We start from the raw sequence: 24,698 nt of genomic DNA, 5'->3' as shown, positions 1-24,698 counted from the left end.
GATTACATTTTGTGTTACTGAGTTTTATGAATTGTTATATATATTTGGACATTAAACTTTTACTCCATATATGGTTGGCAAATGTTTTATACCATTCTGTATGTTATCATTGTTTTTTTATTGTTTCTTTTGCTGTATAGAAGCATTTTAGAGAAGATAGCCTGGTCCTCATTTTCAAATGAATGCCCCCATAAAGGCACTTCACCAAAGAGGTGTCTGATGACATAAGTATTGAAAATTGTAAGGTCCTTGCTCTATCCCCTGAAAATGCAAATCAGTTTCAGAAAAAGTTTGACTATTAAAATTATAAAATATTTAACTAAGCTAGTATAATCACAGGGGCAAATAGGTGGCTCTAAATAAATGTTTCCATTTAGAATCAATACAGAATATCAAATAAAGCTGGATGTATTAAAACTGAATATGTATACATTTATATTATTTATATAATTAGCTTTGGAGTGTCTCAGAACAGACAACTCCTTATTTTCTATTATTTGCAATAAAGTTCTTCATTTTAAAGGACTTGTTGATGAAACACAAATGACAAATGGTATTACTGAGGTGCTGTATCACTCTTCAGCACATTTGTGATTACTATCATGGAAGATTGAATGCAATAGAACACATCTTTACTTCTTGATGAATAAGCTATTATACAGCATGTAGGAGCCATTTTTATTGTAACCGATAACTAAGTACTTTGTTTTAGATAATATTTTCAGTTCCAAAATTTTGATTTGCTTCATTATTTCTCTTTCGATAATTAATATATTTTCACTTATTATAAACATATGTTATTACTTTACTGAGCCGAGTTATAAAAATACTTTAAAATTCCTATGAGCTAATTATAAGGTCTATGTTATCTGGGAATCAGTATCTTTGATAGTACTTAAAATCTCATTTCCAGGCCCTGGCTGGCGTAGCTCAGTGGATTGAGCGCAGGCTGCGAACCAAAGTATTGCAGGTTCGATTCCCAGCCAGGGCACATGCCTGGGTTGCAAGCCACGGCCCCCAGTAACCACACATTGATGTTTCTCTTTCTTTCCCCCTTCCTTCCCTCTCTAAAAATGAATAAATAAATTGAAGAAAAAAATCTCATTTCCTTCTACTTAGCTGAGATGGTTGGCTTCTCTCTGTCCCACAGTTGCATATTTAGGGAGTTATCCAGATATTGACATAGAGTTAATACATGAAACTGTACAATGTCCCTCTAACTTGCACCATTTTGTGCTCTTCTCTATTTCCATTGGTTATGGTTTCCAAAACTCTGTTCACTATTTCTTCAGAACATCAAAATTATGTGTTTTATGTCAGAGTTCTAGCAACCATGTTTAGTCAATGCTTTCCTTAGGCTAAAAGCATTAAACCCAATCTAACCCAAGACCATTCCCTTTCAAATATTTACTAGCTTCTACTAAATATATGATTTTTCATGCTTTCCTGTGCTTTGAAGTCATCTGTGGGTATGTATGTATTTTTTAGTTTGTTGTCTATCTAAAAGAGTTTTATATGCCAACATCAGCAGTGAAAATCCATCCCATGAATAAAATTGGATATTAAGAGATGTGATTCAGAGTTCCAGGGTCTTTAGTGCTTTGTTTCTGCTTTTTCTTTATTTCTTCAGTGGCTTAAACATGACTGTAGTGTCCTATTTTTTTTCTCTGCATGAGATTATAATCTCCAAATAAAGAAATAACACTAATAGCATATAAGGACTGAATAAGATCTCTTAATATTTTAGTGACATCACTTTGAAATTCTTTCATTTGCATTTTTAGTCAATCTCATTTCATATTTTAGCCTGTATTCCTGATTGAATTTCTTTAATAGATGCCAAACTATGAATTTTCTCTTTATAATTACAAAATGTTTTTGATCCAGGGGAAACTAGAAATTATTGCACATTAGAACATAATTTCCCCAGTAGTATAAACACATGATAATATAGTGCAAAACTAAGATTTAACTATATCATATAAATCTATATATATATAAAGGAGGTCATTAAAATTTGACTTGGGATGATGAACACATAACAATGTGTACATATTGTTTTGTGGAATTGTGCATCTAAAATTTTATATAATTTTGTTAACCAGGGTCACCCCAATACATTTTTTAAAAAAAGAAAATATCCAGATACCTAACAGTTCTCAAAAAAAAAAGAAAGGTTAGCCTCATTTGTCCTTAAATAGATTGTCAATTTCCCCCAAAATATTAAATTCAATAAATAATATAATAAATAGAAAAATTACTTCTTGAATAAATAATATTTTTGAATTTTAAATAAGTCATCCTGATTTTTTCAACACATATTCATCTCTGTGATAGCTAACAAGGGTTGCTTTTGAAACAGCTACATGACAATGATGTCCATTTACATACAAGTAAAAAATATCAATAACTTGTATATGCCAAGGAATATCTTTGAAACATTTAGAGCAATTTAAATTCCCCATAAGAGAAAACTAATTTAAACATATGAATAAATTGCTTCCCTGATGCTTATTTCAATATTTCTAAAAATCCTCTTATAAGGCAATGGATTAATAAATATTCCTAAGTATTTTTCTCCTTATTAAAAATATGTATTGGGGAACTTTTTTTTTTTTTTAAGATTTTTTTTTTTAAACTTTGCAAACCACTTTTTTTTTAAAGATTTTATTTACTTATTTTTAGGGAGGGAAGGGAGGGGGAGAGGAGAGAGAGAGAGAGAGAAAGAGAGAGAGAGAGAGAGAGAGAGAGACATCAATGTGTGGTTGCTGGGGATTATGGCCTGCAACCCAGGAATGTACCCTGGCTGGGAATCGAACCTGGGACACTTTGGTTCCCAGCCCGCACTCAATCCACTGAGCTACGCCAGCCAGGGATAGTATTGGGGAACTTTTTAATAGGTATGTCTTTATAAACAGCTTTCACAGTTACCAAACTGACACACTGGAAGGAGCAAGCTAAAGATTCAAACACACCACTCCACTTAAAGGGAAAGATGAGCTGACACAGACCTGCCTGCAATGGAGTTTCAGGCCTTCTGTAGTTCTCTCAATTCCTATAGAAGGGTATTTGTTTCTTTTCAAAAATGGATTCTGTCTTCTAGTGTTCAGGAGCACTGTCCACCACAGACTATAGTCAAAAGGACTATAGTCTTTTAGTGTTACTGCATTTGCAAGAAATCTTGTCCTAATAAAATTTCAAGTCTTGGAACCTATTAGTCTCCACCATTCACATAATTCAATATGGGGTTATGCTAATTAACAAGGAATTTACTTAACTGTATTCAGAATAATTAGAGATACTTCAGGAATTTATAATTATGACGATGCTACATTATCATGTTAGTAATTATCCAGTGACCTGTACTTGAGTGTGAATACAAGATTCTAGTGTGCTTATTGCATTGCAGTCCTGTTAGTGTCTTCCATAGAGGAGAATAAGATGAAACATGAGAATGTATTTATACTCATCATTTCACAAACCAACTCATAAAACCTAAGCAATAAAGAAAATGTGAAATAATGAAATGTTATTCTTAGAACTTTTTAAGTGGTCAAAGCACCTATACCTTAAATGATGAGTTTGTGTATTTGAGTTGTCTTAATATTTATGTCTAATCAAATCATTGAAATTGAAACCATTCTTTAAAAAGCAAATATTTCAAGATCAAAAAGAAAAAGCTTTGATATACAAGTTTTGAATATTTATAAAAACATTTACTAACTAAAAAATATACTGTGGATAGTAAATTAATTTCTCAATATAAAAAATAACGTAGAGTTTTTAACATAACAGTCTAGCATGAGATCTGACAAATCATACATGCTGATGTAGGAGGCGAAGTAAATAAACCTGTCAGTAAATGGAATTGCCCATTATAATAAAATCTTTGGGGGGTAAATTATCTTTATTCATAGAATAACTATTAAGTATCTTAAACTTGTTTTATATACATGTATATATATATATATATATAATTTCTCACTTTTTTAAGGTAACTGGTTATAGGGATTTATTTCTTTTAATTAACATTGGTAATTTTCTTTCTAGAAAGAAATATATACCTTATTTATTTTATTATAAAATGTGAAAATTATATACAAGTATACATATACTCACAAACACATGTTACATGCATCCATTATAAGCATACATGCATGTGTATATATAAAGATATAGTTTATATATGCTGTAATCTGTTTCCATATACAATTACTAATATTTTAATACTTTTTCCTTCACATTTCTTAATATATTATATATGTTACACATTTATGTTTATAAATATATACTACATAAATTACATATATTACAATATTTCATACTGCATAATGAATCATTTTGTTATTTATTTATTTTTAATAGTTCATTTTTATTGTACTTTTTCCATTATCATTTATTCCCCCTATACTCTCTTCCACCTCTACTATGCCCCTCCCACACAATTGCCCCACTGTTTTTCATGTCCATGAATTCTTTTTCTTTTTTGTTCAATCCTTCTACTTCCCCATACCTCCTCTCCTAGAGCCATCAACTTGCTCTCTATGAGTATGCTTCTATTTCTCTTGGTAGTTTACCTTGTTCATTAAATTTTTTAGAGTGGTTTTAGGTTCATACCAAAATTGAGAGAAAAGTACAGAGATTTCATATATACATCCTGTTAATGTATATGCTTAACCTCCCTTTTTATTAACATCCCCCACCAAAGCAGTACACTTATTATAATTGATGAACCTACACTGACATACTATGATACCTCAAAGTCCATAGTTTACAGTAGGAATTTCTCTTGGTAGTGTTGTACATTCTATGGGTTTGGAAAAAATATATAATGGCATGTATTCTTCATTATAGTATCATACAGAGCTCTTTCACTGCCCTAAACATTCTCTATATTCTACCTATTCATCCCTCCTCTAATAAAATATTTTTTAAAAAGTTATTCTCCTTTGTTCAAGCCAGATGAATTTAAGAAAAGGAAGCTTAGGCCAGTGACTAAATTTATTTTAAAATAGGAATATTACAAGCTTCAAATAATTGTTTGATACTCTGTCACAATAGTTATGGAATTAAATTATTCATATATTTTCAGATTACTTAGAAAAGGATATATTCCTAAGTTTTAAATTTGATTTCTATATATGTTGCAAATTGTTTCTTATTTATTTTTCTAAGTGTACTCTATAAGCATTTTGAAACATAAAATCACATGTTTAGAACAAATGGAATGTTTTCATGAATATTTTCCTACCTTTCTGATAAGGATATGATAAGGATAAATGCTATTCCAAACAAAAACACATGTGATAAGAAATATATGATGCCAATATTTTAGCTTAAATATATTATTAGATTTTTTTGGTGTGAATTTAATGATAAGTATTCTGAAATTGTGTCCAGGAAGCTGACATATATTCATGAGTTAAAAATGAACTTTTAACTTATGGCATAGAAATTTAAATGATTTCAGAAAGAAGCATAATTGCACATGTTTTATCTTATATTTTTTCAGGTTTTAACCAGAGAATCTTTAACAGTTAATTAAATTGTCAGAACATGGATATTAAATGTGAAACAATTTTCTGATGGGAATTCTCTCAGATCTGTATATCTTTCCATACCAAAAACAGGTACTGTTAAAAGTCATTGTGAGGAACAATTTTTTGAAATCAGTATGTTTTTGCTTGACCAAAGGAAAGGCTCAAGCTTTTATATCTGCCTCAAATTTGGCATTGAGTTTAATGAATATAAATTCTATGAATAAGAAGAGGTGTTTCTTACTGCTTCACACTTCAGCACCATGAACATTTTTCACTTAGCTTTGCCATATTAATTTAAAAGAAGACAACACTTAAGTGCCCTGTTGGTGTGTTGTTAGAGTTGCAAAACTATTCAAGCATTTAGGATTTGAGGGCAAGAAAGCATATTAAAAAGCAGAGATATAATAAGAACTAAATTGTTAAATTACCAGTATTTTGCCTTATATTTTAAATTATGAAAGATCAAAGGTATTTTTGCACATATTGAGGTTAAATATCTATGTACAAAGATAAATATTCTTTAGTGTGTGTTTCTATATGTACATGTATACATATGTAACAGAAATTAGCACTGTATATATGGGTTATTTTCATTTCAATAGCCTACAAAAGTCAAATATTTTTGCATGTCACATGCTTTCATATTGCTAAATATGTCCTGAATATTTTGGAGTCTCTTATTGATTTATGAAAAATATAATGAAAACTGATTAATATTTTTTATTTAGAAGTCAAAATAAAATACTTAACATTTGGCTGGAGTTAATTTATATTGAGTCAACATAAAAATATTTAATAAAACAAAATATTACATAGGTAGAGCCATTACAACATGCTAAAGTACATTTTTATCCCCCTACTAGTGTAATATGACAATAAATACATTCTAGATTTTGGAAGTTGATGCTTACATTGTTTTTATTTTATATTTTTGGAAGTTAATTTAAAAATCAGTTTCTTCTAGGGAAGATATACTGTGTTGAAATGGTCAAAGGTGGATTTATACTTTTTAAATAAGTTAAAATAAAACAAATATGTTTATAAAATATAACTATGTGGTATTAGAAAAATGGTGTTTAAGAAGTTTTCGGAAAAAAGAAAATACATTCCATTTGGATTATGATGCTGTGTCTGGAGGACATGTAGCAAAGCTTGTGATGATATTTTCTTTGAGTCTCAAATCTAAAATTGCTACTTTTACACTTCCAATTTGTTTTAAAATATATTTTATAGTTCTGCATTTATAAGGCTAACAGATTTTATACACACACACACACACACACACACACACACACAACTAGCATTCACCCAAACATATGTGTACTTGCAGTCATGCAGAATTTTCTGCAGAATTACTTGGAGTGTGACATATCTTACATTCATTTAATATTAGTGTGACCTATTTGACAAGTAACTATAGGTAAATTTTTTGCAACATGTGAAAGAACATTCAGATACAGAAATGTAAATGAATATTGGTGATGTTTTATAAGAAAAATTTTGAATGCACAGGACATCCTACTTTATATCATATTAAAAATAAATATCAATTAAAAATTAAATTGTGATTTCTGCCATTCTGCAATGATACTTCATACATGAATAATTAATTTAATTCATAACAACACTTAATGAGTAAATTGACAAAATGTATTTGATTGTATAATATTGCCATGGATTTTTAAGAATTATCTTTAACTTTGGAAGAATTTGGTGACTAAATAGACACTGCAACAATAGCTTTTAACTATTATTGTGAACTTTAATAAATCATTATGACTAGTTATTGAACAGAAAAATTTATATTGAAATAAAAAACAAGATTTAAGGTGTATCTATACACAAACAGAAAAATTTAAGTGATAATATTTGCATAAAACAAGGTAAAATGTTTAAACTTTACTGTATCATAATAATGACAGACGTTAGTTTTCTATTTAATATGTTAATTACTGTAAAAATTGCATAAGTTGAGTCTCACACAATAACCCTCATATGGAGCATGGCTGGAATGACTTTAGCTTCATTACAAGTGATTTAGTGCTCTTTCTGCTTCATAAAATTTCATGGTTCTTTCTTTCAAATCTATAGTTTAAAACCATCTAGGGACCATGTTACTGAAAAAAATGTTGATGCTAAAAAGTCCTTGTTGGTTGATTTGCCAATCAATGGAATATCCTTAGAAGTAGGTAGAAATGCTCCCTGGCTGGTGTTGCTCAGTGGATTGAGTGTGGGCTGCGATCCAAAGTATTGCAGGTTCAATTCCCAGTCAGGGCACATGCCTGGGTTGCAGGCTGGGTCCCCAGTGGGGGCCATGTGAGAGGCAACCACACATTGATGTTTCTCTCTCTCTCTTTCTCCCTCCCTTCCCCTCTCTAAAAATAAGTAAATAAAAATCTTAAAAATAAAGAAGTAGGTAGAAATGCTAATTTATCCCTCATAGTCAACATCTGATTAATGGCTTGTGTGTGTGTGTGTGTGTGTGTGTGTGGTATATTCAGTTGAGCTAGAAGTGCAAAACAAGTTCAGTTTTCTGCTGCTCCATTCACTTAATGTTCTTGTTTCTATTCTAGTATTTGAAAGCATAGTATAGTGAGTGTTTCAATGACATCCAAATAAATAATGAATAATTTGATAAAAGACTGTTCCTTCTAATGGAATTGTATGAATATTCAAATTTTAGAGAAAATATGTAGTCATGCATTACTTAACAACAGGGATATATTCTGAGAAATGTATTGTTATGTGATATTGTGGTTGTGCAAATATAATAGAGTTTCTTTATTCAAACCTAGATTGTATAGCCTAGTACACACTTACCCTACATGGTATAGCCTATTGTTCTATGTTTCAAACTTGTGCAACACATTACTGTACTGAATACTGTAGGTAATTGCAAAACAATGGTAAGTATTTGTCTATCTAAACATATCTAAAAATAGAAAAGGTACAGGAAAAATCAGTGTACAAAATAAATAGTGGTACAACTATAGAGGGTACTTATCATAAATGGAACATGGAGGACTAGAAGTTGCTCTTGGTGAATCAGTGAGTGAGTGGTGAGTGAGTGTGAAGGCCTAGGATATTATGGTACACTACTGTAGAATTCATAAATACTGTATGCTTAGTCTATACTGTTTATTTTTTAAAATTTCTGCTTTTAATAATAAATTAGCTTGAGCTTCTAATATTTTTTTACTTTATAAACTTTTTGACTCTTTTGTAATAACACCTTAAAACATAAACACATCATTCACCTGTACAAAAATATTTTCTTTCCATCAATCTTTATTTTCTAAACATTTTTCTATTTTGAAAAAACAAATTTTTATACTTTTTAAACTTTTTTTGTTAAAAACTGAGACACAAGCATATACATTAGCCTAACCCTACACAGGGTCATGATCCTCAATATCACTGTTTTTCAACACCACATTTGTCCTGCTGAAAGGTCTTCAAGGACAATAACAAGCATGGAGCTGTCATCTGTTGTGATAACAATGTCTTCTAATGGAATACCTCCTGAAGGACCTACCTGAAGCACCTTGGGAAGATCTCATTGTTTTCAGAAATCTGTCCATGGTGGTTTGTTTGTTTGTTTGTTTGTTTGTTTTACTTATCATAGATTTGCTTGTAAGAAGATAATGCACTATGAATGTGCCTCTCGATTAGTGATATCTTCAGTGTTGGGGTCAATTTTTTGAACTTCTTGAGAAGTTTGTTGAGGTCTGAAAAAGTGTCTGCTTGTTCCTACACTGTGAATTTTTTTGAGGGTTCCTCTTTATCTTCTTCTGCTATTTCCTCTTTTTTTTTGCCTACTTCTCAGCTATGTGTTTCTGTTCCAGTTCCAACAACTCTTCATTCTTCAATTTCTCAGGAACCATCTGCAGGAACTATTCAATATTATCTTGATCTATACCCAAGTTAATGTTATTTGCTCTTTCAACCACAGCCTTGCTGACTTTTACAACCTCTTCATCTTTGGCAAATTCTTTGAAGCTGTGGACAAACCTCTTGAGTGTCTTCTTCCAGATGCTATTCATACACTTTGTGGTGACATCACCACAAGCCCAAGCAAGGTTTTTGATGTAGTTACCAATGCCATAACCCTTCCATTATTGTATCAGCATCTTCTCATTGCTTTGTGGGGCTAAGGTCTTCCTCTGATAGGAAGTCTTAAAAGTTGCTATAGCTCCTTGATTCATTTGTTGAATTAAAGAGGTGGTATTTGGAGGTAAGAATACTACTTAGATGTTGAGCTAAAAACATTGTAAAAGGAGAATTTTAAAGAAAATTATCAACAATAGGAAAAATCTTTAAAAGTATGTTATTCTTTAAGTAGTTCTTCTCCATTTCACCAGCATACAAATTTTAAGGGCCTTTTTGAAGAGGAGCTGGGTAATTCATAATGTCTTATTGCCCCTGTTGTACACTGGTAGTGGTGCTTATTGATATGTTTGAAGGCCCTGGGGTTCTCACTGAGACACATCAGAAAGCGTTTTAATTAGTAGATTTTAATTTTGGCCACAAGCAAGATTGTTATCCTGTCCTTAAAAGCCTTGAAACCTGGCATTGACTTGATTTGCTTATGGATGAAAGTCTTTTTCTTCATCTGTTTTCAAAATGGGAAGATTTCACCTATGTTGAACATTTTCTGTGGAAAGTAATATTCTTCCATAATCAGCATACCTAGAATTTCTAACAATTATTCACCAGCCCTCACATCATTACTCACAGGCTCACCATTCATTTGTCATATTGTGTAATGAACAACAATTCTAGAATTGTTTAAATTATTCAGAGATAGCAGCACATTGTACACCATGGTTGAGTCCAGGCTTTTCTTTCAACATTGCTCACAAACATTTTGCTTTAGTTATGATTGTCATGTTGCTGATATGAATGCACTTCCGTGTCTGGCCTTCAATCTAAATATTTAGAAGTTTCCCATGTCTGATACAGGTCCTTTCCAATGGTTTGTTAGTTTTGTTGCCTTCAGTGAAACAGTTCCTTTAACACTTCCATTGCTTTGTTCCTATTTCTCAAGATTGTAGCTGTGATGGAATGGATGAGAAATAATCATTTCTGTTTTTCTGCGTTCATAATCCCTTTACTTCTGTTTACAAGTCTATCACTCCATGTGGCCTCTTAGTGGCAACATTAGCAGTGGAATTTGTATGTTTAGGAACCATGATGGACAAAACAACAGATTAAATCAAACACAAAAGAAACTTGTGACAAGAGATGTGGTGAACCCTGGCATATACGAGGCTACTGTCAGTGTAATACACCACACTGATTTATAGCAAAGTTATTTTTAATGAGGAAAATAATACACCTTAACATAATGATTGAAAATGTAGTATAATAAGTACATAAACCAGTAATACCCATTGATTATCTTTATCACATAGTATGTACTATATATAATTTAATGTGCTACACTTTTACATGAATGGCAACACAGTAGATTTGTGTATGCCAACATCACTATAAATCATGTGAATATTGCACTGGGCCATCATGTTACCACTCCTATCAGTTTGCCAGGTGTTGGGAATTGTTCACCTCTCATCATCTTACAGCAACATGGCCATATATAAGGTCCATGTGGTTATGTGATATATGACTGTAAGAAGGATTCTGTTTTACATAGGGAAAGTTTAAAGCTTAATTTCTAAAGTATAAAAGAACCCTAACTACAGAACGATAATTATAAATAAACACGACAATTACATAACATTGTAACCCTTCATGTGATTTTTAGCAACAGAATTAACCTGCAAAATTGTCACCTTACCTTTTAAAGTGCAGTACTGTATTGTCATATGTTTATTAAGATACAGATAATGGGCCAGAATATCTCATGTAAGAAGCATAATAAATATCAGTTCTTTGTTTTAAAAGAATTACTATGTTAATCCTATAATTATTCATAAGACTGCAAAGTCAGTACATTTTAATGCATTTAAGTACAAAGGAAGTTTCTACGGCAACAGGTCTACTTTTCTTTTCAGAGAAAAATAATTCCAACACAAGATACATTTTGTAAAACTGCCAAAAACACAAATGCCTAAAATATACTTTAAATAACCTGTATTCTGGCTACCCATAAATCCATCACTTTCCCTTAAGGAATAATTGTATTTTCACAAAATTAATGATCGCTCACTTAGCCCTATATGATAAAATAAGATAATAAAGAAAAAATATTTAAATAAATAATTTTGAACTCAAATAAAATAGCTAATATATGTCTCTCTCTCTCTGTCTTTGTCTTCTTCTCTCTCTCCCTCCCTCCCTCCTTCCCACCTCTTCTCTTTTTTTTCTCACACGTACACATGCACACACCATAGAAATATCGTAATTCTACCCTATCAACTGGAACCCTTACTTAAGATTAACATCCTAGGAAAACAGCTGTGAACATAAAAAGTCTTGGTTTAGCTGTGGTACTTTTACTTTTTAATAATAGTGAAAACAAAATAATATAAGAATAAAAAAGATTAGACTAAATTTTACTATTTACTAAACAAATGTTAAAATAACAGTGTGCAAGAATATTTATAAGCATGGTTATATTTGTGATATTACATTTAACTGAGAAATTTCACTACAAGATGAAATGCAAAGAATAATCAATTTGAAATAAACATGTGTACATACATATCTATGAAAAGTTTCACTTACAATTGACAATTGTTAAGACTGTGTGTAGTAAGGTTACATGTAAGTTTTTAAATTACTGGCTATGTTTCATAATTATTCCAATCAGTAGCAATGATATCTAACCAACTATATGTAATAATAATAATAATGTTAATTTTAGGTATATTACTATAAGGATATAAATAATTTCTTGAAAGAAATACATGACTAAATCTATAAAATATTCTAGTTAGGTAATAAAAATACATTTCAGTAATCAATAATTGCTTGAACAAAAATCTGGTACTGATATTGCAATATGAAAATTTACTTGTTATAAATCAAAATGAAGTGACATTTTTATCATTCTTCAAATAAAGTAGCAGCCTGAGATTTATCCTCAGAAATAACTTTTGATTTGTCTATGTCCAATTATTTCTGAGTATAGATTACTATATTTATATGTCCATATACTACTTTTTTTGTCTGAAAAGTACTTTTTTAAATTAAAAAATAGTATTTTATTTATTTATTTGTATAGAGGGGAAAGGAGGGAGAAACAGAGGGAAACATCAATGTGTAAGTTGCCTCTCGTGTGCCCCCTACTGGGGACCTGGCCCACAACCCAGGCATGTGCCCTAGACTGGAAACCAAACCAGTGACCCTTTGGTTTGCACACAGGCGCTCAATCCACTGAGCCACATCAGCCAGGGCTGAAAAATACTTTATAATGTTCTGTTTATAAAAGCATTTTGATGTTGATTTTATTGTTTTATAGACACATTTTTGTGTTGTTTAATGTTCTAACTTACCAAAGGAGAAAATTATGAAAAGCCTGAGAATTTAGAGATAAAACTAAATTTAAAGGAGTGATGTTAATCTAATACTTCAATAAATGTTATTTTCCAGGATTCGCCATTTGTTTAAAATAACATTTAACAGATTATTTGCTCACTATTTTGTTGGAACATCACTTTGTTAAGATAAATACTAAAATGCACGAAGACATGCAGAAATGGTATTTCATAACATGTAGGGACTCAAACTGTTAAAAAATTGGGCTATATAGAAGAAAATATTCACATCAAGTTTCAAATACAATTCCCTTTTTTGTGATTCTGTATAACCTTTTATTACGGAATAAAGTAGTATGTGATATATGTTATGAAAAGGGTTAACTGTTTCAACCACCACAAGTTTTTTTTTTTTAAATTGAGACTATAATTGACATAAAAATCTACATATTTAATGTATAAAACTTGATGAGTTAGAAGATATGTACACACTTGTGACACCATCACCATAATCTATGCCATACATATATTTTCTAAGTTTTATTTTTATCTGCATGACTTGTGAAAAACTGAACAGCTTCAAAGAGACTGATGCCTACTAGGTCTTCTTTCTCCTTGGCAACTATTAGTAGTACTAAGTAGTTTGTAGACATATGCTCTTAATGTCAAATTATTTAAATCCTTATTGATTTATATTGTATAATTTTTTACTTATTGCTTTAGAAATATCTGTACTAATTTTTACTTTAATTTACATTAATTATTTTTCAGCCAATTTTTCTCACACTTATTCTTTGGCAAAATTACTAAAAATGTATATTGCTGAGTATCTCTCCTTAAAATTGTATTCTTGTTGTGAAAGTTTTTTACTTCCTAAAGAATATCATTATACATAACTCACAACTAATTTCTTCATCTGTAGTTTTTCATTATATACAAGGTACCAATTAATTATGAGTATCACTAAATTCTTTAAAAAGCTTATGATAAATGTTGCTTGGATCTTTGTAACTCAAGGCAATATAATTTGAAAAAGGAAATTAATATAATGTGACCTGTTAGGTCCCTTCCAGCTACAAACATTATCATTTCTACAGTGTGGACATTAAGGTGCTGGCAAAGGTTGAGAAAACATGTAGAAAGTTTGGGAAAATGTTCTATTTAGTTTTAAAGAAATTAGTTGACACATTTTTCAAAAAATGCTAAGATATTTTAAGTTAGAATAAATCTTAACAATAATATGAGCTACTCCCAGTCTGCTATTGAGGTCTATGACACTCTTTCTCTCGAGGTTTCTATAACTATTTCCTAGAGGAGTGAGGGTCCAGTACCTTAGGCAAAAGTCATTACAAGGATCTGAGCCCGAAACCTGCATTCTCCAGAGAAGAGCTGTCCCAATTATAACACTGCTCTAGTATTCCCTCCAGGCATAATTAATTGGGCGAACCCTTAAAAATAGTATTCTGGTAACTGAATTTTTATTAGGGGTGATAAAAAGTGAGAGTGAGATTTTTTTTACCACCAAGAGCATGTAATTAATAAAAAGATAATTATTGCCTCAAGGTATTCACTTATTTTCCTCATTTTCTAACCCATTTACACTAATATAGCCAATCCAGATGTTTAATATTAGACATGTATTAACATTTGGTATGTATATTGGACAGTATTTGCCAATACAAAGTACAGCTCTATTTAAACAGATAATGAGAAAGCTTTTGTCTTGCAGACCACTTTTTTAAACAGTTTCACCTTTCAGGCCCATGGGATGATTCCCAGGGGATTCATTCTACTCATCAGTGCTATGGAATGACATTAGTCTCTAGTTTCTCAATGACTAGGAAAATGTACTCTCTATTTTGAAGTGAGACAATTTTAATAATAGCATAAATTTGGCACATATTTTTCAGTTTGTATTTTAGAAAACTTCAGATTTTCAAATACAGTTGTTAAACAAAGAGACAAATACTTACAAAGTCTAGAGATAGAATAATTAATATTTCTGTTAATTATATTATGCTTCAATGGCAAATATTAATAAAATAATAAGATTAATCAGTTATGAGTATAAAAATAAATATTTTATTTCTCATGTACAATAAAATACTTATCTGTTTTGAAATATAGTCATCATTGTAGTAAATGTCTTGAAAGCCAGGGAATTTCAAAAAGTTTCCCTTGGGTTCAAGAAGACCAAAGAAGCCGATGAACAAAAGAAGACAAAATAAAAATAATATACAATATTATGTTTTTGTTTTAATTTTTTAAAGATTTTATCTATTTATTTTTAAAGAGAGGGGAAAGGAAGGAGAAAGAGGTAAAGAAACATCAATGAGTGGTTGCATCTCACTCATCACCTACTGGGAATGTGGTCTGCAACCCAGGCATGTTCCCTGACTAGGAATCAAACCAGAGATCCTTTGCTTTATAGTTCAGTACTCAATCCACTGAGCCACACCAACCAGGGCTATAATATTATGTTTTTAATTACTTGAAGAAATTGATGACAATTTTTATTTTTGCTAGTAATTTCTCAAGCTACAAAACTTAGCCTCAATATAATTAATTATTAAAAATTGAACTGTGTAGATAAACATAGAATTAATGCCTATTGAATTTGGCTGCCTCATGCATTTTATACCATTTTCCATTTTTTCAATAATTAATTTTCATTAATCATTTGGTAGTTATTTTATTTGAATTTTTAGCCTGTATTTAAAATCTAATCTTTAAAACTGAAGTGTTGGTTCCATATCTTTATTCCTCCTACCACATATTACCTTCTCTACTTTCTCTCTTACCTATCTTTGTTAATGGAGACATCTTTCTGTACACATACCGTTGTGTATTTTCTTTTCTTTTATTTCTTTATTTATTTTAAATATATTTCATTCGATGTGCTATTACAGTTGTCCCATTTTCCTCCTTTATCCCCTCTGCTCTGCAATCCTCTCTCACATGCACCACCCCCCTTAGTTAAGGTCCATGGGTTGTACATATAAGTTCTTTGGCTTCTCTATTTCCTATATTACTCTTAACCTCCCACTGTCTAGTTTGTACCTACCATTTATGCTTCTTATGCCTTGTACCCCATTCTCACTTCTGCCCCTCCCTACTGATAACCGTCCATGTGATCTCCATTTCTGTGATTCTGTTCCTATTCTAGTTGTTTGCTTAGTTTGCTTTTGTTTTTGTCTTTAGGTTCAGTTGTTGATAGTAGTGTGTTTGTTGTCTTTTTACTGTTCATAGTTTTGATCATCTTTTTTCTTAGATAAATCCCTTTAACATTTCATATAATAAGGGCTTGGTGATGATGAACTCTTTTAACTTGATCTTATCTTGGGAGCATTTGATCTGCCCTTCCATTCTAAATGGTAGCTTTGCTGGAGAGAGTAATCTTGGATGTAGGTCCTTGACTTTCATGACTTTCAATACTTCTTTCCAGCCTCTTCTTGCCTGCTGATTTGGGGAAATCAGCAGCTAGTCCTCTGGGAACTCCTTTGTAAATAACTGTCTCTTTTTTCTTGATGCTTTTAAGATTCTCTCCTTATCCTTAATCTTGGGTAATTTAATTATGATGTATCTTGGTGTGTGCTTCCTTGGGTCTAACTTCTTTGGGACTCTCTGAGCTTCCTGGACTATTGGAAGTCCATTTCCTTCACCAGACTGGAGAAATTTTCCTTTATTATTTGTTCAAATAAGTTTTCAATTTCTTGTTCTTCCTCTTCTTCTGGCATCCCTGTGATTCAGACATTGGATAGTTTAAAACTGTAACAGAGGTTCCTAAGCCTCTCCTTGTTTTTTGGAATTTTTGTTTCTTCATTCTCTTGCAGTTGAATGTGTATTTCTTCCTTCTGGTCTAAATTATTGATTTGAATCCTGGTTTCATTCCCTTCACTCTTGTTTTTGTGAACATTTTCCTTTATTTTACTTTGCATAGCCTTCACTTCTTCCTCTACTTTGTGACCATACTCAACCATTTCTGTGACAATCCTGATTACCAGTGTTTTGAATGGTGCATCTAATAGGTGGCTATCTCTTTGTTGCTTAGCTGTATTTTTTCTGGAGTTTCTGTTCTTTCATTAGGGACATAATTTTTTGTCTTGACACAACTGTTATAAGGGGTGGAGCCTTAGGTATTCGCCAGTGTGGGACAACCCAAATCACTGTGTTGTGGCATTATATATGGGGGAGGGATCCTAAAGGGAACAACACCCCTTGCTTGGCTCTTGGCCAGCTTTCAGTCACTTCCTCTGCTATCCACAAGCAAATCGGACCCTTCTGGTGCCTATTCCACGGTGGGTGGATTTGTGCACATACTAGGACCCTGTGAGTCTCTCCAACATACTCTCCTGTGAGGCTGAGATTTTCTCCCACCAGTGCAACCCCACTGGTTTTTACAGCCAGAGGTTTTGAGGCTTTATTTCCCTGTATCAGAACCTTGGGTTGTGTGGTCTGTCTCATTCCCCAGTTGTTCTTCCCAGTTATCCACATGCAAATGTAGAATCACCTGGTCCTCTAGCTGCCACCTTGGAGCATATCCTCTCCACCCTGACCACCTGTCTCCACCTGTCCTACCAGGCTGAATAAATATTTCTTCTCTAACTCTGGTTTTTGGACTTCCTTACAGTTTGGTTTTCTAGAAGTTCTGGTTATATTTTTAAATTTGTTGCTGTCCTTCTTTTGGTTGTGCTAGAAGGCAAAATATATCTACCTGTGCCTACATCTTCCTGTTGTGTATTTTAGAGTATAGGCTAAAATGCTATACAAAGAGATTCTGGCTTAGACAAGACACAATGTTTATTCACTCTCATGTAGAATTTAGAAGGTGGGTGGTCAGAGCTAATAAGAAGTTCTGTTCCATATGATCATTCATGGGGGAGACTGGGGAGGATAGTATCCTTCCCTTGCTTTGTTTATCAGGGATCACTATCATGTTGGTCATTTAGTCTACAGAAAGAAAGTATCAAAGTCCAAAGCAAGCAATTTAATTTTAAACAAGAACCCCCAAAGTTCAATAATTAGTTCACCCCTATATTCTATTTATTAGATCTTGGTTAAAGGGCCATGCAAATTTAGGTACAAGAAGACCAACAATAGTTGAGCCAGGTGGATAGACAATTCATTATTATCATAGATAAAGGAAATAACACATTTTTGGGGGATACTTTATTAACAATCTGCTATATCAAGTTAGACATTTTTGAGTAATATGATATTGATTCTTATTTAAACATTAGATTAACTATTAAATTTATATGTTCAATTAAGTATTTCTTATCTTTTCTTCAAAAGTTTGTGCCTGTTGGTGGGTATGTAAATTGGTAGAACCACTATGTAAACCAGTATAAAGAATTCTCAAAAAGGTAAAAATATAACTACTATGTGATCTATTAATTTCACTTCTGAGAATGCAAATAAAGGAAACAAAAACACTAACATGAAAAAATATCTGTACCCTTGTCATAGCAGCATTATTTACAATAGCCAAGATATAAAAATATAAAAACAACCACTGAGAGATAAATGAATAAAGAAGTTTTGGTATATAAATACACACACACACACACACACACACACACAATGGAATTTTTAAAAGATTTTATTTATTTTTAGAGAGGGAAGGGAGGGAGATAGAGAGAGAGAGAGAAACATCAATGTGCGGTTGCTGGGGGTTATGGCCTGCAACCCAGGCATGTATCCTGGCTGGGAATCAAACCTGCGACACTTTGGTTTGCAGCCCACGCTCAATCCACTGAGCTATGCCAGCCAGGGCTACAATGGAATATTATTAAGCTCTCAAGATGGGAAATCCTACCATTTACAACAATATGTATGGATTTTTGGACTTTAAGTTTATTATGCTACTTAAAATAAATCAGAGAGGCAAATACTATACAATCCCATTTATATGTGGAATCTAAAAAAAAATTAACTCATAGAAAGCGAGGTCACCATCTATCTTGCAGTTACCCAAATGTGAAGGTTTGGAGAAAGGGGAATTGGATGGAGGTAGTCAAAAGGTACAAACTTCCAGTTATAAAATAAGTACTAAGTATATAAAATGCAACATGATGACTATAATACTGCTGTATAATATAGAGAAATGTTCTAAAGACAGTAAATTCTAAGTATTCTTATAACAAGAAAAAGAAAAAGTTATTTTCTTTTTATTCATTCTGAGATGACAGATGTTAGCTAAATCTACTGTGGTAAACGTTTAACAAAATATGTAAATCAAACCATCATGCTGTACATTTTAAACTTATTTACTATGGTATGCTAATTATTTCTCAATGAAACTGGAAAATAAATAAATGCCAAACATCTATTAGATTCAGTGAAAACAGATTTTTTAAAAAAATAACAGAAATTGCACATAGTATTGCTAAATATATGTTAGCTGTTAATATTTCCATGATAATGATAGCATGATGTCACTAAAAAATGGGCAAAAAGGAAACAACTATTTATTTAAGATATAATGGGCCATGTCAAATCAATAATCCTGTTGTAACAACTCTTTTAAAAGCTAGAAAAATCACAAAAAATAAAGGTGCTGTAAAGGTGTTAGAAAGTAATAAGAACTAGATGAATCAAATTTCTAGAATGAACCAAACTATGCAGAAGTGTTTTGGTGATCAACAGACATTTTTTTCCTGGGGATATTTGTCCATTCACTGTATATTTTTTGACAGTCAATAGAAATTTGTCCTCTGAAAAAAAAATGAGCTTTCTCTCAGTGGTCTTGTGGGGTTAGAGTTACAAATTAAAAGATTAAAGGGCCTCAAACACACAGCCACATTTTTACAATGGCTCTTCGTCGAATTCTGGGGTTGCCAAGAAGTCTGAACTATTAGGCCAATAGATCTGAAAATGACAGTAATATTTCAAAAGTGTTTCAGTGTTTAGGAAACAAAAAGAATGGTGGTCTGACTCAAGGACATAGATAATTGTGCCTTAAAATATTTTCCATGATGTGATACTACACCAGACAGGAATTGTGAAGCTCTGAAGGTGTGCTATGCAAAGATCTTGGAAGTTAATCACTCTCATCCTCACAAGAAAAAAGCTGTACAATACAGATGTGAAATTGTAGTCTTGTATACCTGAAACTTATAAAATATTATAAATCAATGTTATATCATTTTTAAAGGAAAAATGTACAAATAGAAACCAACAACCTTTTTTGGGTCTATCAGAGGTCACAGAGCAAGCTACTACTGCCCCAAAATGATACACACAGATGCAGAATCATAGCTTCCTGGAAACAGAAGTCATTGCTACAGCATGTTAGGAACACATAAAGGTGTTAGTGTTATATGCCTTTGAGTTGGCTGCAGACCCTGGGCAGTCCTATGAATGAGTGATGCCTACAATGTCCTGTCTTCAACAGCTCTGCTCACCCTCTGTAGAGTCATGTTTTTGGTTTCTTTTATGGAGTCAATCCATATCTTCTTTGGTCTCCCTCTTTTCCTACCATTATCTCTTTTCTCAGCATTGTCTTTTCCAAGGACCTGCCTTCTCATGATGTACCTTAAGTAGGAAAGCTTCAGTTTTATCATTTTTTTTCCTGCTGCAATATTTTAGGATTAATTTCCTCTAGAACCCACTCCTGTTCATGTTACTTGTGGTCTAGGGTATCTGTAGAGCTCTCCTCCAACATTGTATTTCAAAAGAATCATTTTGTTTTTCATTAGCCTTCTTCATGCCCAACTGTCACAACCATACACAGTAATGGAGAATATGACAGTGTGGATGATCTTAGCCTTGGCATCAAATGACACATCTTTGTTCTTGGTGATATTTGCTAATTCTTTTATTGCTGACCTTCTGAGTATTAAAGGAGAACTTTAAGAATTAAATACTTTAATATTTAAACAATTCAAACTAAAATGGGGACAACTGTAGTTGAACAACAATAAAAAAGTAAAAAAAAATAAGTAAAATTCTTTAAAATGTAAAGCAAACAAAATTTAATACTTATACACTTAAAAACTTTCATACTAAAGGTCAACTGATGAATTCTCTGATTGAGCCTGAAATAGCACTAGAAACAAAAACTTCTGGGGTTTAGCCTTGTTGAAGAGGGGCACACTTTTGTGAATTTTAGTTTCAGGATCCCCACCCAGTTGTCAAGATGAAGATTAGAGAAAAATATTTTTGTTCTTCCAACTAGGAGACATTGGGGGAGAAGTCATTTTGAAATATGCTGAGAGCCTTCTGTTCACAAACTCTTGACATCAAGGGAAACTATTTTGTAAGAACTTAACCAACTTCAGCTTTACCATAGTCTATATGGCACAGATGCAGAGCAGCAGAAACTGTTATTCATTGAAAAAGAAATGGTGAGATCATATAGTATTTGTCTTTTATTGTCTGGCTTATTTCATTTAGCATAATGCTCTCCAGTTCCACTTATGTTGTCACAAAGGGTATGAGCTCCTTCTTTCTTTCTGCTGCATAAACAAGCAAGCAAAGTATAGCTAAAGACATTGAAATTGAGAACAGGCTGACAGTGATTAGAGGGAGAGAGGAGGGGATAAAGGGGGAAAAGGGTGAAGGGTTTACAGGAACAATTACAAAGCATATATGGACAACAACAAAGGGGGTGGAAATTGGGGAGGGAGATGGAAAAGGCTGGGGTGGTGGAGAGGGGTGGTGGAAAAGGCAGAAAACTGTACTTGAAAAACAATAAAAAAGTATAATACATGAGAAAAAAAATACTAATGAAAGCTAGTAAAATCGGAAAAAAAAAGAAATGAACACTCAAGCCACAGAAACAAAGAAGCAAAAAAGAAAACCATGGAGAAAACATAAATGAACATTGTTAAGTGAAATAAATCAGTTTTAAAAGTCTATATACTATATAATTCCAAGTATAAGATATTATGAAAAAGCAAGATTATAGCAACAGTAAAATTATCAGTGTTTACCAATGGTTTAGGAAGAGGGAGGGAGAGATAAATAGGTTGACCCAGAAAATTCTTAAGGCAATGATTACTCTCTATGATGCTATAGGGTTGGATAGATGGTATAATACATTTGTCGAAACCCATAGACCTATACAACACCAAAAGTGTAACTTAATGTAATGCACAGACTTTAATTAATCTATGGACAAAAAATTTATTCATGACTAAAACAAGTTTATCACAGTAATGAAAGGCATTAATAATGGGAGTACTGTGCACAGAGGTGAGGATTGGTATTTAATTTCTTTTGCCTATTAAGTGGAAGGGGATTGGAACTTTTCAGCACTGCTTGATAACTGATTGCTTCCAAAAAGGAATAGAACAACATACAAGAAAATTATTGTCTAATAAGAAAACTTAGTCATTTCTCTATATTTTTCAAATAAAAGTACTGATAATGATTCCATCATGTATCAGTAATATTTAAGATATGGGCAAATGAACTGAAACAAAATATGAAGAATTTTCTACTTCTAATGTAAGGCTTTGGTGAGCATAAAAATCAAATAAAAATAATAAAACTAACAATTGATAATTTGTAGTCCCTATAAATTAAATATCACTTTGTCCAAAATAACAAAACAAAGTGAGAAGCTGAGAAAAGGTATGCTGCAATATGACACATTTAAAGCTCTTAATATATATTATATATCATATAAATTTTTTAAAAATCATAAGACTATACAAAAGTGTGCAAATGAAAATGTATAAAGAAAAACCATAAAAAACTGTGAAAAATGATTCAAATCTATCAATAGATCACAATTAAATATAAAATATAATTCTCCTTCTACTTTAAAATTATTTTATTTGTACATAAATGTAACAGATTTTAAAAGAACTCTCACCTAGTGCTATTGCAGAGAAAAATTTTAAAAATTAGATATTATCTTGTGTTTTGATGGAGAGACTCATGTTTAGATAATTATAAAATCCATGAAAGTCATGTGAAAAATTAAAAATAACATCAATGGTCCAAGAATAAAGGGTTGCTTAAATAAATCATTACCTTTATACTATACAGAGTGGGGCAAAAAGTATGTTTACAGTCATTCCTATGGTAAATAGTACAATAAATAATAATAATACAAGAATAAACTCTATGTCTTACATACTCACTACTGTAAACCTACTTTTGTCCACCCTGTACTTTATATTACATTACATATTCAAATACACCTTCATATCCATTCATTATTATTATTATTATTATTATACATTTATATTCATGACATCAATGATATGCATATATTTGATACAAATATTTATTTTTACATATTGTGCATATATTTGCATATCTATAAATATGTACTTCAAGTTACATATAATATAAACACACTGTTGTATATCTGCTATAATACAATTGAAAAATATTCACAATGTAAGGAATAGGTTAAATGTATTCTCATTTTAAAAGAAAACATTTTTGCATACACATATAGACACACAGATACTAAACACATATTATACACATGAAAGTAAAAAAAAACTAGTTATAATCCCTGATAAATTTATGAAATATAATTTTCAAAATTTTATTTTATACTGACAACTACTACTTTTGATATCAAAAAAGAGAAAGTGCCCTGACCAGTGTGACTTGGTTGGGCAACTGGTTTGATTCCCAATCAGGGCACATGCCTCAGTTGCAGGTTTGGTCCCAGAGGCAATCTATTGATGCTTCTCTCTCACATCCATGTTTCTCTTCCTCTTTCTCCCTTCCTTCCCCTCTATCTAAAAATAAACAAATGGGATATTTAAAAAATGAAAAAAATGAACAAAAGAAAGTGTATATTTTAAAACATAAACCATAACAATAACATTATTGCTGAGATATTCAGGCAAATAAGCCAGGGAGTGAAAGAGAAATACCATATGATCAAATCTATAAGTTGAACCTAGTCAGCAAAACAAACAAATGAGCAAAATAGAACCAGAGATATGGAAATAAAGAACAAACTGACAGTAACCAGGGGGGAGTGGGAGAGGGGTAACGGGACAATGAAGAGGAAAGTTCATCAAGGGACATGTATAAAGGAACCATGGACAAAGACAATGGGGGTAGGATTGATGGTAGGAGGTGAGGGTTGGTGGGGGAGGAGAGAGAGGTGGGGAGAAAAATGGAGATAACTGCACTTGAACAACAATAAGAAAAAGAGGCATATCCTCATTTTCCTGACTCAAAATGTACTATAATTAGAGGTGAAAATTCATAAAAATGGTAAAAATAATCTTTTGATCATGTAAAAAAGTTACTTAAAATATTTTACATACACATACACATACTTAAAATATTTTAAGTATTTTACATATTTTTATGTAAAATATTTTATTGTGGTAAGAACATTTAACGTGATTTATTTGCTTAACAAATTTTACTATAGACATGTTTACAGATCTCTAGAACTTGTTTATCTTGCATAAATGAACATTTATAATCATTAGACACCAAATCCCGTTTTCCCCTTTATCCCACCACCTGGTAACCATCATTCTATTCTCTACTTTGATAAGTTTGAGTATTTTGGATAGGCCGTGTTGTGACTGACTTACTCATGGTTCATCTATGTTGTTACATATGGTAGGATTTTCTTCTTATTTAAAAAAAATGAATAATATTCATATATATATATATATATATATCACAATTTCTTTATCAATTTATCCATTGGTGGATGTTAAGCTTATTTCCTTGTCTTGGCTATTGTGAATAGTGCTGTAATGAACATTGGGGTACAGCT

This window comes from Phyllostomus hastatus, unplaced genomic scaffold (assembly GCF_019186645.2).
Source record: "Phyllostomus hastatus isolate PE091 unplaced genomic scaffold, TTU_PhHast_1.1 phas_contig_86, whole genome shotgun sequence".
In the NCBI taxonomy this organism is placed as follows: Eukaryota; Metazoa; Chordata; class Mammalia; order Chiroptera; family Phyllostomidae; genus Phyllostomus; species Phyllostomus hastatus.
The sequence above is the reverse complement of the archived record's forward strand: the minus strand, read 5'-3'. Positions refer to the sequence as shown.